General features: G+C 38.2%; 1 protein-coding gene and 1 non-coding gene across 5 annotated transcripts in view; one reads left to right on the top strand and one right to left on the bottom strand.

Moving 5' to 3' along the window:
- The window catches only part of Cdh6 (cadherin 6), a 127,494-nt gene that overhangs the window by 31,339 nt on the left and 80,070 nt on the right, over positions 1-16,085 (bottom strand). The gene's annotated exons all lie outside the window — the stretch shown is intronic.
- Positions 11,220-11,348, top strand: LOC124987750 (small nucleolar RNA SNORA9). Its single transcript, XR_007109265.1, has one exon. It is a non-coding gene; the product is annotated as a small nucleolar RNA SNORA9 (small nucleolar RNA).

Genomic DNA, 16,085 nt, shown 5'->3' with positions numbered 1-16,085 from the left:
TTTGTGATGTCATTCATCACAGCCACTGTAAAAGACAGAAGTTAAACAACAACAAATAAAAGGTTGTAGCCTGCCCGAGGCATGTTTTTACTAATTTCAGTTTAATGTGGCTGTTCCATTAAGTTTAATCATCTGGTTCACCTTTAACGATTCACCATCAAGTAAGAATTATCCAATTCCTCAGAAAGTCACATCTCACCTGTGGCCACGGGACTCCTGCTAACGTATCTGTAGCATTCTGTGCCAGAAGAAGCTCTGGGTCTCTGTTTTTCTGTTCACCTTTTTCTTTTCTTTTTTAAAATAATAAATGTGGAGACTTGGCAAATAAATACAGGAATGTGGTTGCAGGCCTGGCCCCATGGAGGGTGTCACCAGGAAGTGGCAGCATCTTTGCCGGTAGTGTCCCTGGGGACATAGCATCCTTTTACCTGCTACATGTGCTGACTCCCAACTTCATTTAGAATTAAATTCAATGATATAACATTGATTGTATGGATTTTTAGTGATCTATGAAGCCAGCTATCTATCGCTCTCAGTTCCTATGTGTCACTGAGTCACTATCTTGGTCAGTGACCAAACTGAATCTTCTGAGCATATGTATGGTTGCGACAGAAAACATTATAAAGAAAAGCTTACCTTGGTGGTACATATAGGCACCTTCAATAGCCAGAAAGGGGTTTAGGGAAGGAAACATATGATACCTGCCATGAAACACTTAGTTATATGTTTTTAGAGTGTAGTGCACATGTAATGCGGTTCTCTGAGAAAGTAATTGTTGCTGATCTGAGATGTCCTGGGACAATTAGAGAAGATGCTGTCTGACTGAGACTGAGGTGGAGAAAAAGCAGCTAAAGAAGAGAACGCCTTTGTGCTAAACTGGTTGAATATTATTTTAAATCAGGAAAATCATGATCAAATTATGCCAAATTAAGGCTTAACTGAACTCAATATGCATTTTGATATTAGTATCTATTCATACATCCTTCTATATAATGCACGTATACATAATGTTAATAAATAGACTTAATGTTGGGAGGCTGGGGAGAACCAGTTGGGTAGTGTTTATGTTAGGAAGAAATTTTGTTATGTGCCTGAAGTACATGGCAGAGATTAGAAATTGATTCTGTTTTAGAGATTATAGGATTAAGTAAATAAAAATATCTTTTAATAAAATTTCTTATTACAAATTTCACCATGCTGTATTTGAATGTTAATGATTTAGCATGAGTTAACTAATTTATATCTCATAATTGCTTATAAATGAAAAAGCTGAGGGCAGTGTATTATTGCAGTAGGGTGCTAGTTATTCCCCAAGCCCCTGGTTTTAGTCAGCTTTGTGTTACTGTACGAAAACACTTGAGATAACAGACTTATAAAGAAGGAAGGCTTATTTTGACCCACAGTTTCAAAGGTTTCAGTCCATGGTCACTTGACCCCATTGCTTTGGGTCTACAGTAAGGCAGAACATTATGGTGGGAGAGTATGGCAGAAGTAGCTGTTCCTCATAGTGATCAGGAAGCAAAAAGGGAAGGAAATTGGGGTCCCAATATTCTCTTAGAGGATACACATCCAATAACCTAACTTCCTCCAACTTAGGCCCCACCCCATCAACCAGTAGTTCCATGGGCTGGAGGCCAACCCTTTAACACATGGGCCTTTGGAGGACAGTTAAAATCCAATCCATAGCACCCCTTCTCTATTTTTTCCTTAGCAGTTAATGGTTTAGGCAGGCACATGGCTCTTCAGGTTTTTGATAAAATTTTCACATTGTAATATGTGTGAATTTGAAGGGCACAACTTCAGTGTCCTCTGCTCAGCAGGAATTGGCTTATTCTAGACATTTTGTCCCCACAGCCTGCAGTGCTAGGAAGAACCTGGCTTCCTCCAGGCTGATGAGGACAGTACCTGGGGGGATGGCAGAATCACAAAATGGAAGGACCCTAGGTCTCGAACGACCTCCTGTCTGACTAACCTGTAACGTGAAACAGGAAAGTACCTTACTTCGGACATTATATTTTTGATGTTTTGCTTTGCTGTTCTTGTTGTTACCGCATTGCTACCTTCTCCCTGCAGCAGTGGCACCTTGGAACAAGTCAGAGACGCAAACTCTATGCCCTACTTATCTCCAGAATCAGAAACTCAGTGGGTGCCCGCCAGCAACCTGTTTTAAGAAGCCCTCCAAGTAATTCTGATGAGAGCTCAAGTTTAAGAGCCATTGCCTTCACTGGTACAGTCACAATGGCTAAAACCATGGACTTGGGCAAGAGAAAGAAATGGGTGCAAAGTCATGCTGTGTGTTGTTGTGTAACCTTGGGGAACTAAGTTCGCTTCCCCAAGTCTCTGTCTCTTCGTTCATATCCTGGAATAATAATGATTCTTTAAAAGCAGGTTACTCTGAAAATTAATAAAATAATGTACATAAAATGCTTAAGAGAGGGTCTCCCTCAGAGTGAGCCTTCTATAAATTATATAAATTTACTTCTATAAATTGCATTCATAAACATGAAGCATTTAGAAGGTGGATTTGGAAAGATTTGAATCTGAATTTTGACTTTCCTATTAATCAGAAAATTAATTAAGATCTTTAGTCTTCATTCTGGTATCCAAAGACAGTTTTCATGATACTTGCCTTGATTGCTCTTCCTCCTCTACCTGTTCTGTAAATGTTGGTGGTCCTTAGGCTTGAGTCTTAGACCCTCCTCTTTCACACTTCACATACTCTCCCCAAATAAAATCGTCTCCTCATTTTCATGGATTCAACTACTATCTACATGCCATCAATGCCCAAATCCGTATGGAATCGTAGGCAAGGCCATCTTCTGGAGATCCATAGTCAAGGATATATTTACCTCCAAGGCAAGTCTCTTAGATCATTTACATTCAATATGTCTCAAGTGACCTCATCAATTCTCTCCCAGAAATACCCTCCTCTTGCGTGTCCCATCTCTGCAAAGGCCCCAAGGAGTCATCGTGGACCATCCACTCTGTTGCTATCCCTGCACTCACTAAGCCACCAACTCCTGTCATTCTACCTCTTCCATATATCTTGACTCACCTACCTTTCTCCATGTCCACTGCTGCCAACCTGGTCCAAGCCATCACCATTTCTATTGGTCTCTTGCAAGGAGGCCTTCCAAACACACATGCAGCTTTTCTTCCTTTCTAGTTGGTCTCTATTACTAGATCAACTTAATGCAACACCAGCTCTGAAGATACCACTCTCTTTTAATGAAATATTTCAGTGTCTTCTCTTTGCTCTTGGGATAAACTCTTTAGTAGCACCTCCAAAGACCACCCTGGCCTCTGCTCCTCTTTAGCTTCATTAGTTGCCATATTCCCTTTAACTCTCCTTGTTTCAGCCATGCTCAAATTAAGGTTTCTTTCATATCTAGGTCCTTCTTCCTGTGGTCCCCTTTGAACAAAGCTCTTTCAGCATCTTCACCTGGTTAATCCAACTAATATATCAGGCCTGATTAACTTATCTCCACCGGGACACTTTCTCTAAGCTGCCAGACTCAGTTAGATTCTCCTATGCACTCTCAATTCATTCATTTCCTACTAAGCCTTTAGCCTATTCTATTTTTTGAGGACTTGTTTTACAGCTATTTCCTTATCTAGATCATGAATTCATAAAGGGAGGCATCAAATCTGTCTGGTTCACTTTTGTATTCTTAGTACCCAAAATACAGGCACACGATAGATCCCCAATAATTAATGATAGCAAAAAGCAAACGAATAAATGTTATAAAGAGTAACTTGGATAAGATATCAATGATGAATGAAGATTTCAGGCACATAGTAGACAATCAATAAAAATTAGTGTTTTCTATTTCTTCTTCTTTTTTTTCTATTTCTTCTTTCTTGCTTGACTTTAGGATAGTTAACTCTATATATTAAGAATATACACACATTCCAGCAGTTGCCATGTAATTAAGCAATTACTATCAAACACTAGGCGCATGGTCTAGTCTGAACAATCTGAGGGAGTAATTTAAGATATTGCTTCATATCTAATGCAATCATATCTTTAAAAATCAATTAAATATCTCTACAATAATAAAACCAATTTGTGTTGGATTTCTTGACAAGAACAGACTAGCCAGACTAGCTGGGTTCGATCCCCAGCACTGCCAAAAAGAAAAAAGAAAAAAAAAGAACAGACTAGTTACAACTACAGCGAGTTATATGAGTGTTGGGTCAAAAGTTATCTATTAATGGTGAAAAAAATGTCAAGATTTTACTGAACCATGTTTCAAGTATTACTCTGTTGCAGAAACTAATGGAAAATGCCCCATTTCACAGAAACATTATTCTATTATAAAATCATTTAACTCTGTCAACCAAGACCATTTAAAAACATTTTTTGGCCTAAAGAATTGCACAAGGCAACACACAAAAAGCATCTAATACCTGTCTTTTATAAACTTGCAATTTAGACTTGGAAATGCTGACTCACATGCATATAAAATTATAGAATAAAAGCAGAATGGTCAGGTGCAGCTATGCACACCTGCGATCCCAGTGACTGGGGAGGCTGAGGTAGGAGAACTGTGAATTCAAAGTCAGCCTCAGTGACTTAGCCAGACCCTGTTTCAAAGTGAAAAATAAAATGGGCTGAGAATATGGTTCAGTGGTTAGGCACCCCTGGGTTCAATCCTTGGTACAAAAAAAAAAAAAAAAGCAGCAGACTCTAAGTTCCTGTTATTAAGTGTTAGGAATGAAAACACAGTAAATAAAAAGCTGGAGGACAGCTGAGAAGAAACCTGTGAGCTGGACAAGATGGAATCAGGAAATGTGTGAGTTCTCCGAGGGTTTAGGAAGACTTCTTGGAGAAGCTGAGGTTACTGATGGGAGAAAAATGACTTTGCAACTGTATGAGCGCATGGCATGGTTTCAAGGCTCAGTGTGGGAGAAAATCAGAGGAGGCCTTGAGTATATGCCTGGGGTAATAAAAGCCATAAAGTCAGCAAAAATAGAAACACTCCTTCCCTTCAGTTGCAGGGTCACATATTTTCTCATACTGCACTCAGATGTGCAAGGGAAGATGTGGTTTCTTTATTATTATTATTTTTATAGCTTATCCCTCAAGCTCTAGTCCCACTGAACTTTAGAACTCCAAATAGGTTGAATATCATGTCCAAAATTTAGTGCAATACAATAAAGTCTGCCCAATTCAATACTATAGTCTCTTTAGATAACTCTTTAAGATAAATCTCAGTTTTGCTGCTTTCTTTCTCCTGCTTCTGATTCAGTCCCGCATGACACCGGGGTATATGAAGGAAAGCAGCCCACATGCTTGTGTCAGGGGAAAATGTGGGAGCTTTTGTACCCAGGGCAGTCCTTGTACTGCTCTCTGATCTTCCGTCTCTAGCCAGTATATCTCATCCATTGCTTTTCTCAGTGGTATCTGTAGTTTTGGCAGGTGGAATAATGACTTTGGCTGTTCAGGGTCCAAGGTGACCAGTTTCATCCTGCCTCCTCCTTTGGCATCACGTCCCCTAACCCTGAGGTCTAGCTGTGACTTCTTATTGCCCTTGGCACATGTGGCCCTTGCTGCAGGATGACTTTGCCCTCAGTGGACACTATCTGTGGGATCCATTCACTCCTTCCTTTCCCTACGGAAGCCCAGGAAGGCTGCTGGGAACGAAACAGAGCTTCGCCCTTACCAGGTGATCACTGCAAAGGGAAATGGGACCAGGACCCTCTGCTTCCATCTTCACACACAAGCTCGTTGCTGCTCCCAGCAGCATATCTGTTACTCATGTCTCTGAGCAGTAGAAATGAGACTGTGTGCTTGGTAGTCAAAGCACACAAGTGAGAAATTTCTTGGTTTAAGGAATACCCCACCATGTGTTTTGGTGGAAGGAAAAGCCAATTCTCACTATAAAACTTGAGAAGAGAGCAGAGGCAGAAACATAACCTGTGGCCCAGAACTTGACATAGGTAACGTTTGGTGACTATGTTTATAAATGGAATTGATGAGTTTTAGTTTTGTTGGCCAGGTTCACCTCTTGATATGTTGAAAGGGTTCTAAAAAGAATCTAGAAGGTAATTCTCTTCCTTTTCTTCTTCCTCTTCCATGGGGATTGAACCCAAAGCCTTACAGTTGCTAGACAAACACTCCACTACTCTTTTTATTTTGTTTTGAGACAGGCTCTTGCTAAACGGTCCAGGCTCACCTTGAACTCCTAAGTAACAGGAATTATAGATGTGTGCCACCATGCTGGACTCATAACCCATGTTCGTTCTCTATTTATAGCATGTTGTCTCTTATGACCTGAAAAATTATATTTCCTATATAACAAATTCAACTGATTTTTTTTTTCAACTGATTTTTATAACAGTGAAAATAGTTTCTCTAAAGCATTCTCTTATATGATTCATCATTTGGTAAATGCTCTGGCTGGGATTTGGGAAAATAATAATAGTAGATATTTATTAGGTACATACTATGAGCTAGGAAATGTGCTGAACTCTTCACACAGATTATATCATTTGCTGCTCACCATGGCTCTGTTCTTAGCCCCTTGTAACTGATGAGGAAACTGAGGCAATATAGGAGGTAACTTTTCAGCATTGCACAATGAACAAGGGCAATGTTTGAGTCCACGTGATTGAAACTCTTAATCACATTTTTTCCCTTATGGGTCCTTATATTCAGTTCTATGTTCGTTAAAAACTTACACTGTACCAAATAATTCCAAAGATCAATCTAATTTGTTATTTTGTGAAACTATGCACTATGGACATTCTGAGTTGGATAATTGCTTTGGGAGTTGTCCTGTGCATTATAGGATGTTTGGCAGCTTCTCTGATCCTTACCTGCTAGATATCAACACTTTTTCAAGTTATGACAACTAAAAATATCTCCATATATTGACAAATGTTTCCCAGGGTCACAAAATTAAGAATGCTGATTTGTCTGTTCATTCATCCATCCGTTCGTCTATCCATCCATTCATCTATCCATCCATCCATCCATCTTTCTATACTTCAATCTTTCTTCTCAATGTGTATCTTGTAACTTTTAAAGTACACTTAAAATAATGCTATAAGGAGTTTTGCATTTGCAGAGATTTCACATGACCCACTTGATTCAATCTTTTATCTTTTGTTAGATTTTATAACCACTGAAACAGACCTTGTGTTATGCGGAGAGGAAATTCTGACAAAGTGCTAAAAGCAAAGGAATTTTAAGACTAAATGCAGGAGAAATTTATTAATTCCCTTGACATTTTTCTTTTACACTCAATATCTTGAATTTAATGTCAAAAGTACCAGACTATTGAATGAACAAAACTTTGGTGCTATAGTAGTTGTGGTGGGCAGACTAATGGTCTTCATGATGTTCATGTCCTAATTCCCAGAACTTGTGATAAGATCACCTTACATGGCAAAAGGACCTTGCACATGTGATGAAGATAAGGATCTTGAGACTGGAAGAGTATTCTGGTCTATGCAAGTGAGTCCAGTGTAATCCAAAGGATCTTAATAAGGGGAAGGGGAAAGTTGGAGTCAGAAAAGGAAATGTAATAATAGAAGCCAAGAGGAGAAGGGGAGGGCGGGCAGGAATATGAAGATGCTATGCTGCTGGCTTTCAAGATGGAGGAAGGGCCATAGACCAAAGAATGCCTGTGGCCTCCAGAAACTGAAAAAGATCAGGAAACATCCTCCTCAAGAGCCTGCATGAGAACATCTTGCAGACACCTTGATGTTAACCCAGCGAACCCCATTTCAGACCTCTAGCCTTCGGAACTGTGAGATGAGCCATTTCTATGTTCTAAGGCACCACATTTCCAGTAATTTGTTGCAGCAGCAGTAGAAAACGAATTGAACTTGCTGCACACTTAATATGTATCATGTACTGCTGGAATGCTTTGTGTGCTACCTCGATTAATTCTCATAATGACTCTAGGAGATGACCTTTATTTTCCCTCTTTTTTTTCTTTATTAGGAAACTGAAGTCAGAGAGGTTAAATAATTTGCTCAAAGTTAAGGGTGGAGCCAGGAGCCATGTCAAGGCTTGCCTGACTCTAAAGTCTGCACTTATTCTCGTCGAAGCATACTGCCAAAACAATACTCCCCACAATGACTATAAATATTTCTGGGTTCTTTGTATTTATTATATTAGGCCCCAGGCTAAGTTATTTGTAAGTTCTATTGGCACAAATGATACAAACTGTAATAGATGTTATTGTTCATTTGGGATTTATCAATTAAACAAGTGCCTTCTGGTTTATTAACTTCATGAAGTTATTTCCCAAAAAGGCATTGTTTACTGCTTTTTGCTTGGCTTTTGAAGTCCAAGGTCCTTCTTGTCTTGGCAGACTGTGACATTCGTCTTAGCTCCTGCTTAGTCTAACATTTTCATTTTCAAAAAGCCTGTGGTAAATCACGCTAAGAGCCAGATTCCCAGTCAAAAATTGATTTAGTAAGGCATTATAAGCCACCAATTATAATCCTACCTTTTTGCTCTACAGTGTAATCTCTTTAACCATTGCCAAATCTAAGGATATACACGTGCACACACGCACATACATGCACACACACATGTACACAAAGGCACCCCTTGCTCCCTCTTTTTCCTTCTCTCTGACACTCACATGCCTTGGAGGAAAATATTAATAGATAAAATGCAGACATTTGAGAAATGATGATTCAAATGACTGAAACTTTCAAAAAATGTGTTCCTTGATAGCTTTTCCCAAAATGTATTTTTCTTTCTTTTTTCTTTTCCTGCAGTACTAGGGATTGAACCCAGGGCCTCACACATGCTAAGCAAGAGTTCTACCACTGACCTGTATCCCCAGCCCTTTAAAATGTACTTCTGTTGAAAGGTAAAAAACATGTTGGATATTATATTCTTATATGCTGACTCTTACTTAGGATCTAAAAAGTTAAAGCTCTATTTTTGTAAAACAAATAGCTTGCTTGAAGGAGGGATAGTTCTTATTCAAACTCATAACTCTCAAGCATTCCAAAGGTGCACAATAAATGATGATTACATTGAATTCTGTAACCTGCTTATACAGTCAAGAAAATAGTGGTGAAGAATTCTAGGAAAGAAGATTATGAGCTCATTTATGAGTTTTTCTTGCTTTGAAACCAGCTATAAGTTCTTAAATTATTTCAAAAACTCCTTTAATTGTTTTTCCTTAAGGGAACTAATAGAAATGATCAGTGAAGAGGAACGGGCACTGTCCATTGCCATCCTGGCCAAAGTGTCCTCACTGGGATGCCAGAGGCACGAACTCCAGCCCTCTTCACCCACTGCCAGCTTCTGAGTGGTTATGTCATTTCATTTGCTAAAACACTCTCCACTACTTTATCATCTTCTTAATTTTGTGGTATAAGGAAAGAGTTAGATTAAACCCTTCGAAACAGGTGGACTCCCGCCCAGTTTCAGTTTTCTGCTGGCATTAACCCTGTGTTCCCTGAACCCGTTTGACACTCGGTTTCCTCTCATGCAAAAGGAATGAATCATGCTCAGCTGGAAGAGCAGTTATGCGGATCGCTTGAGGAATGCTAGGGCACGTGAGTATTTTATAAACTGTCGAGCCTGATAAAATGTGAGAAATATTATCATTGCTCCTTATCTCAGTACAAGTTTCCTACAATGAAACTCTGGGGGAAAAAAAAAAAAAAGAAAGTCCAGGATGCCTCTTCACCTGCTAGGGGATGATCTCTCGTGCTTTGTTTTGTTTTGGTCTCTCCAGGATCCAGTAACTTCCTCTTCTGTTGGTGTCACTCACTGGTTTGCATTTCCGTCAGCATTTGGACTGCCACATTATCATTTCAAACCTCAAGCCAAGTGATGTCTCAATTGTTGAAAAGGAGATTTGACTGCATAAAGCAGTCAACTTTGCTTGGTCACCTAATTTTCTGGATTTGATTGTAAAACTCTCTCTCTTTAAGAGCAGGTAGATAGGTTGTCTTGAGATCATAGCTTTAATCCAAGGTGAAAAGTGTCCCCTCCCCCCCCCCGCCTTTAATGTAATACACATGGTTGGAAGGATAGGTAGAACATTGAAGATATAAATAGGAAAAGAAAGTAATGCTTAACCTGGTTACTAAAAGGGAAGTTGACTTTCTATAGAGTTTGTACGTTCATTACTCCCCTGACCCCACCAAGAATAGAAAGAAAGAAAGAAAAAAAGAAAGCAAGCAAGTCCACCCCCAAGTTCCAAATCAAGTAAGGCAATGAGTCAGATCCTTATGTTTTACAATAAACAAAAACAAAACAATCAAGCATGCCACAGTTTTGAAAAACTGTATTTTATTGTTGGGTACTGGGGATTTAATTCAGGGGCACTCGACCATTGAGTCACATCCCTAGTCCTATTTTGTATTTTATTTACAGACATGGTCTCACTGAGTTGGTTTGAACTTGTGATCTTCCTGCCTCAGCCTCCCGAGCCGCTGGGATTTCAGGCATGCGACGCTTAGCCTGGCACTAAATAACTGTATTTTAAAGCAGAACTTTCTCTGCACATCCTCGTTTTTGTTTCTTTTCTAAATTGTACTCATAAAATAAATGGTAGTGCTGTAATGAGATTATTTTCCAGAAATGATTCTTTTTCCTGTGAAAACTCTCAATATGTTGATTAGAAGATACAGTTGATTACAAAAAAGAAAAGAAATTGACCTTAATATAGAATATTTTCTATTCCTGTATTATCACATTTCTTTCTATAGCTGATTTTTTTGTGTGTGAAACATTGCAATCAATATCCTTAGCTCCTAAATGATTATTTTTCCTTTACTGAACTCTTGAATTGTCTGCACAATGTAGTCTCTTAGGAATTTTAAGAAAAAGAAATTTGCTTTCTGTTGGCTGGTTCTTTGGCCTTTTCTTATTTTGTATAAAACTTTCTCTAAGACCCTAAATATCTGATTTTTATTTGTTAAAGCCTTAAAGGAACCTGCTTTTATGATATGCTATTTTATTTTACTGCTGTATATTTTAATTTTTCTTGTTATTTTATGCATGTACAAGTATGTTATCTTTAACTTTTCCTGTTTACACTGAGGAAGTTTCAGTTTTGTCCTATTGTATCATATTTGTGCCACTTTGATGGGAAATTTACAGAGGTAGTTTCCAAAGAAGGAATTTTATAATAAATTTGGTTGATACATTTACTATCTAATAAATACATCCTTCAACTTTAAGACTTTGGATTTTCGGTTGTCAATCCAATGACACAAAACACTACCAGTAGTAGCAAGACTCCAGTGTGCTTGGGTCTGCAGTGACTCTATGCATTCCTACAGTTCTTGCCAGAACAGGGCTGAAACAGGTTGAGACCTTGCCCTGCCCTATTGAGAGCAAGGTCATAGAAAAAACAAAGCAAACAACAACAACAAAACCCCCACTATCAATGGTATGCATATCAAAGCATTACATTATAAACTGGGAACCCCAGAGCTCTCAATATGATATGGTGGTTATAGCTAATAATGTTATTTTATACTAGGAATTGGCTAAGAGAATAGATCTTAAAAGCTCTCGCCTCACAAACACACACATATGGTAACTATGTAAAGTGATTGATATGTTAATCAGCTTGATTATAGTAATAATTTCACAATGTATATATATGTCATAGCATCACATTACACATTAAATATATACAGTTTTTATTTGTCAATTATATTTCAGTCAAACCTAGAAGAATTGGAAGGTGACTTTCAGATGAGAAGCTTAATTCAAGTAATATTTGGCTGCCTTCAATGTGTAAGAGCTGTCTGAGGAGCTACTGGGAATATAAAGATCAGTAAGACTTGTAGTCGAGGGTTTTGCAGAGTATACAAAGATATATGTTTTCAAAAGTTAAATTCAATATCTAAAGTAAAATTGAAAGAGCAGCCCTGGGACTGAATACAAAACACTACTTGGTATAGTTAAAGTCAAAATTCAGTTTTAAACAAGGAATTAATTATTTTGTTTTCTTCTTGAGAAGGCAAAACATTCAGGTAATTAAACAATGAAATCAACACTAATTTATCCACAATAAAACTTTGGTTAGATAACAGGGAGTTTGTGATATTAATTTTAACTTAACTATCCTAACAAACCTAACTTAAAACATTATTATTCTCCAAGGGCAAGAGACATTTTGTGAATGGCAGGATGCCTGAAATTTTTTATTGAAACGAACAAGACTTAACCAGATACTCACATTTCATGGCAATTGAAAGAATCTAACCCCAAGTTGCAGTGAAATGTGATGATGTTTTCAAGTGAAATGACTAATAGTCTTAATTGGGAGGGGCCACCAAAGTTTCCAGGATCATCAGGTAATGTGAATGTAGTGTGCGTTTTATTTCTATTCAGGTTGAGATAGTGGAGACGACTTCGTATTTCCGGTGAGCTCAGCATGCTGAGCTGCTGTGGGTGAGTCTCACTTCAGCTGCCTTGGCCACTCTGGTTCTGTCTCTGGCCCAGGATATGTCACTTCGCATCAACCCTGGAACCCCCTGGAGTCACCTTGTGTTCACCTTCCTTTCTCCTTTCTCTTTGTTTCTCCTGTTTGTGGAAGGCACACTTCTTGCAGGGTGTCTTCCTCCTTTAAGTCCTTACTAGTAAGTGGGATATGCCAAGCCCTGTTGTGAGCCCTTTCTGTGTATTAACTTCTTTAATCCTCACCTCCATAAATCTGTCACTTCCCTCATTTAATTGTTGAGCCAGAAAGAAGTTAACTCAGTATTACACAGGTAGTCAGCAGTGCAGTAGGAAACATAGTCAGGCTGGGGTTGTGGCTCTGTGGTAGAGCCCTTGCCTAGCATGTGTGAGGCACTGGGTTTGATTCTCAGTACTGCATATAAATAAATGAAAAAAATGAATATCTATGAACATCTAAAAAAATCTTAAAAAAAACCATAGTCAGCCTATGCTATTTACTCACACTCTCTAGTGAATAATTGTTGAATGACTCAAAAGTATTTTCTCTCCAAATCTATTTAAAAATTCCATAGTCCAGGTAACTTTCTCAATTGCTTCTTACCTCCAATCTCTGTTCCCTCTGGTCAGCATTCCATCCCCTTCCCAAAGTGACATGTCATGCTGTTTGTTTTGCCCCCTTTACTGCCCTCAGGTCCTCTGAAACAGACCAACTCACCTAAACTATTTATAAACATATTTCACACATATATACATTTCAATCTTCTAAAATGCCTCTTTTCTGTTGTGCATATACATTCTCTGTGAAGGGAAAACTGGAAGAGACAATAAATATTTTCCATGTTTCTGATTTTAGCATGCATCTTTTTTCTTATTTCAGGTGGGGAATTTCAAATCTGATTCCTTATACTGGCCTTTTAGAATATTCCTAACTTTTACTTATCATTAGTGGCAACAAAAATCTCTTCCTAATTCTTTTTATGGGAATTTCTGTATTTTCTTTTGACTTATTCTTCAATGCCAGATGGAAAGATAGGTTTGCAAAGGATACTGATATGTCTACCTTGCTCATGAGGATTTTGCTTCATGGTTATCTTGACAACATAAAGTCTTGCAGAAGGTAGAGTTTGCTACCAACAATCTAAACACAAAAAATGACCTTCTTGAGGTAGCGATGGCTCACCAACATCTAAACTTAATCTCTATTTGATGAAGGCTATCAAAGGAAGAGGCCCTCACCAAAAACCTATTTATTTTTTTGGTGAAAGGTGGTTGGAGTATAACGAAGACATCTCTTAGTTTGGGCTAGAGAGGTTGGGGCTCCAAAAGTTTAATTTATAATTCTGACTACAATATATCTTTGGTTTTTCATATTACTGAACATGAAAGAAAAAAACAACAACAAACCAGTGTGTAAGAATTTATTGATGATTGATTACAAATATGTTAGGAATTTATTATTTGATTTTGAAAATAAAATTTGGTTAGAATTATAAACAGGGATTTTGATTTGAAAAGAAATATAAACTAGGATATTGTCATTCTGCATATTTATATTCCCATCTAACATGGAGGACTCATGATATTGCAAAAAATGAAGAACTCAAGTGCAAACGAAGTATTTACACAGTTTAATAATTGCACCAACAAACTGGGGTCACCAGTAAAGAAATACTCAGCAATATCTATAGAATAGATTCCAGGGTTACCAGCATGGGGTCTTCTATGACCCTCAGCATCTCTAGCTCTGTCCAATGTAGGGAGTACAGCTACATCAGAAGCAAAAGGGACTGAACTCTTAGCCCTTTTATTCACCTTGATCCCTCCATTTTGTTCAAAAAATTGAATTCAAGCAGGAGGTTATAGGATTCCACCTGCATAATGAAATGGAAGTTGGAGGATTAGGGGGTCTCATCCTTATTTGGCTCTTTATATGATATTGGGCTCGTTCTGCAGCCTGGGCAGCCTTTGGGTTTATGACCAAGGTCAGACAGTCTAACTTTTCTGCTATTCACATGAGCTACCATGCATAGAAGGAGGTTTAAGAGTCAGAAAATTGCTGCTACACAGGACACTTTCTTAGCATGAAACAGCGAATTGAAGCTTTTGTCATTAAGAATGTGAAATCAGTTGCTCAATAGTGGAAACAAATGAGGATTGCTGCCAGTATTGGCAGTTGGGAAGCAATGCCACAAAACATTTTTAAAAAGTATATTCAATGAGTGAGTGTGTGCACCCACTCTTTTTAAAATACACTAACTGGATGAAATATAAAAATGTTAAATGACTGAGCATTAAATTTAAATGATGAAGAAGAAAGATGTGCCCAAGGCACTTGCCCTGACTCAGGGAGAAAAGATTATTGCAGGTCATTGAACCAGAACAGAAGTTTAGAGAAGGTTATCAAGGGAAAGAAAAAGACTTTTAAAAAATCACAATGACCAAAAAAAAAAAATCACTAATTGTATATCTAATTTTAAAATGGTCACATTCTATCATGGTTTTGAACATCACTGATGTGTTCTGGAAATTAAAATTAAGAAAAAGGAATGTTCATAATAATAATACAACCATGTTTGTATAGCTCTTTGAAAGTAGCATTTAAAAACAATTCCTTCTCTCTTCACCCTTAGATTTCAGACAGTAGATTCTCAGTAGATATTTGTGGGAGTGAGTGGAATGTCATTACTGAATGCCAAAGAATGTGCTGCTGTTTTTTCATTTGGGCTTCAAAATAGATCCGTGAAGCAGTGGACATACGAGAAAGAGGAAATAATGGCATAGTTAGGTGGTCAGGCCGTGAAGTCTCACTGCCAGGGTCCTAGCAGTTTGAGACCTTGGGCTGAAACACTTGACTTCTTGGCTTATTCATATGTAAAACAGGATATAAGTAATACCCTAAGGTTGCTGTAAGGCTCTGTCTTAGTCTGTTTTCTGTTGCTATAATAGAATACCAGAATCTGGGAAATTTATAAAGAAAAAAGGCTTTATGTTTCTGAAGACTGGGAAGTTCAAGAGCATCTGCTTGGCTTCTGGTGAGGGTCTTGTGCTGCTTCAAGTCATGACAGAAAGTGGAAGGACAAGGAGGTATACACAGAAGAGAGAGGGAGCAAAGAGTACTGTATACTTTATAACAACCTGCTTTTATCACAACTAATCTACTTTCACGGGAATTACATGAATCCCTTGTGAGTGTGACCCAAACACCTCTTTAAGGTCCCACCACCTCTCAACACCATTACATGGACAAATTGAGATCACATTTCAGAGTAAGTTTTGGTGGGGACAAACCATATCCAAACCATAGCAAGATCTAATGAGAGAAGCCCTTTGAAGCACTGAGCACAGTGTCTTGGACCGCGCCACACTCAGTGAATGCAAGCTTCGATATCACTTTAATCTGATGCAGCTGTTTGAAGCAACACGTGGTTCAGATTCTTTGAACCACTCACGTAATTAATGCTGGGAGCTCTCCACTCAGGCTGCGGCCTTCCCAGAAAAGTGATCACAACGTAAGAATAAAAGAAAGTGATACTTTCACATTGTCATCCTTTAACTGTCCTTTCAGAATGAATAAAATATTGCTTCATGTTTGCTAAGTTTGGATCAGGTAATTACAGAAACAAATAATTGCCCATCCCTAATTTTAAACGTGTATATGGCTGACGACTTTTATTTTTATGGG

Source organism: Sciurus carolinensis, chromosome 6, assembly GCF_902686445.1.
Source record: "Sciurus carolinensis chromosome 6, mSciCar1.2, whole genome shotgun sequence".
NCBI classification, from domain to species: domain Eukaryota; kingdom Metazoa; phylum Chordata; class Mammalia; order Rodentia; family Sciuridae; genus Sciurus; species Sciurus carolinensis.
This window is presented reverse-complemented; position numbering and strand designations above follow the sequence as displayed.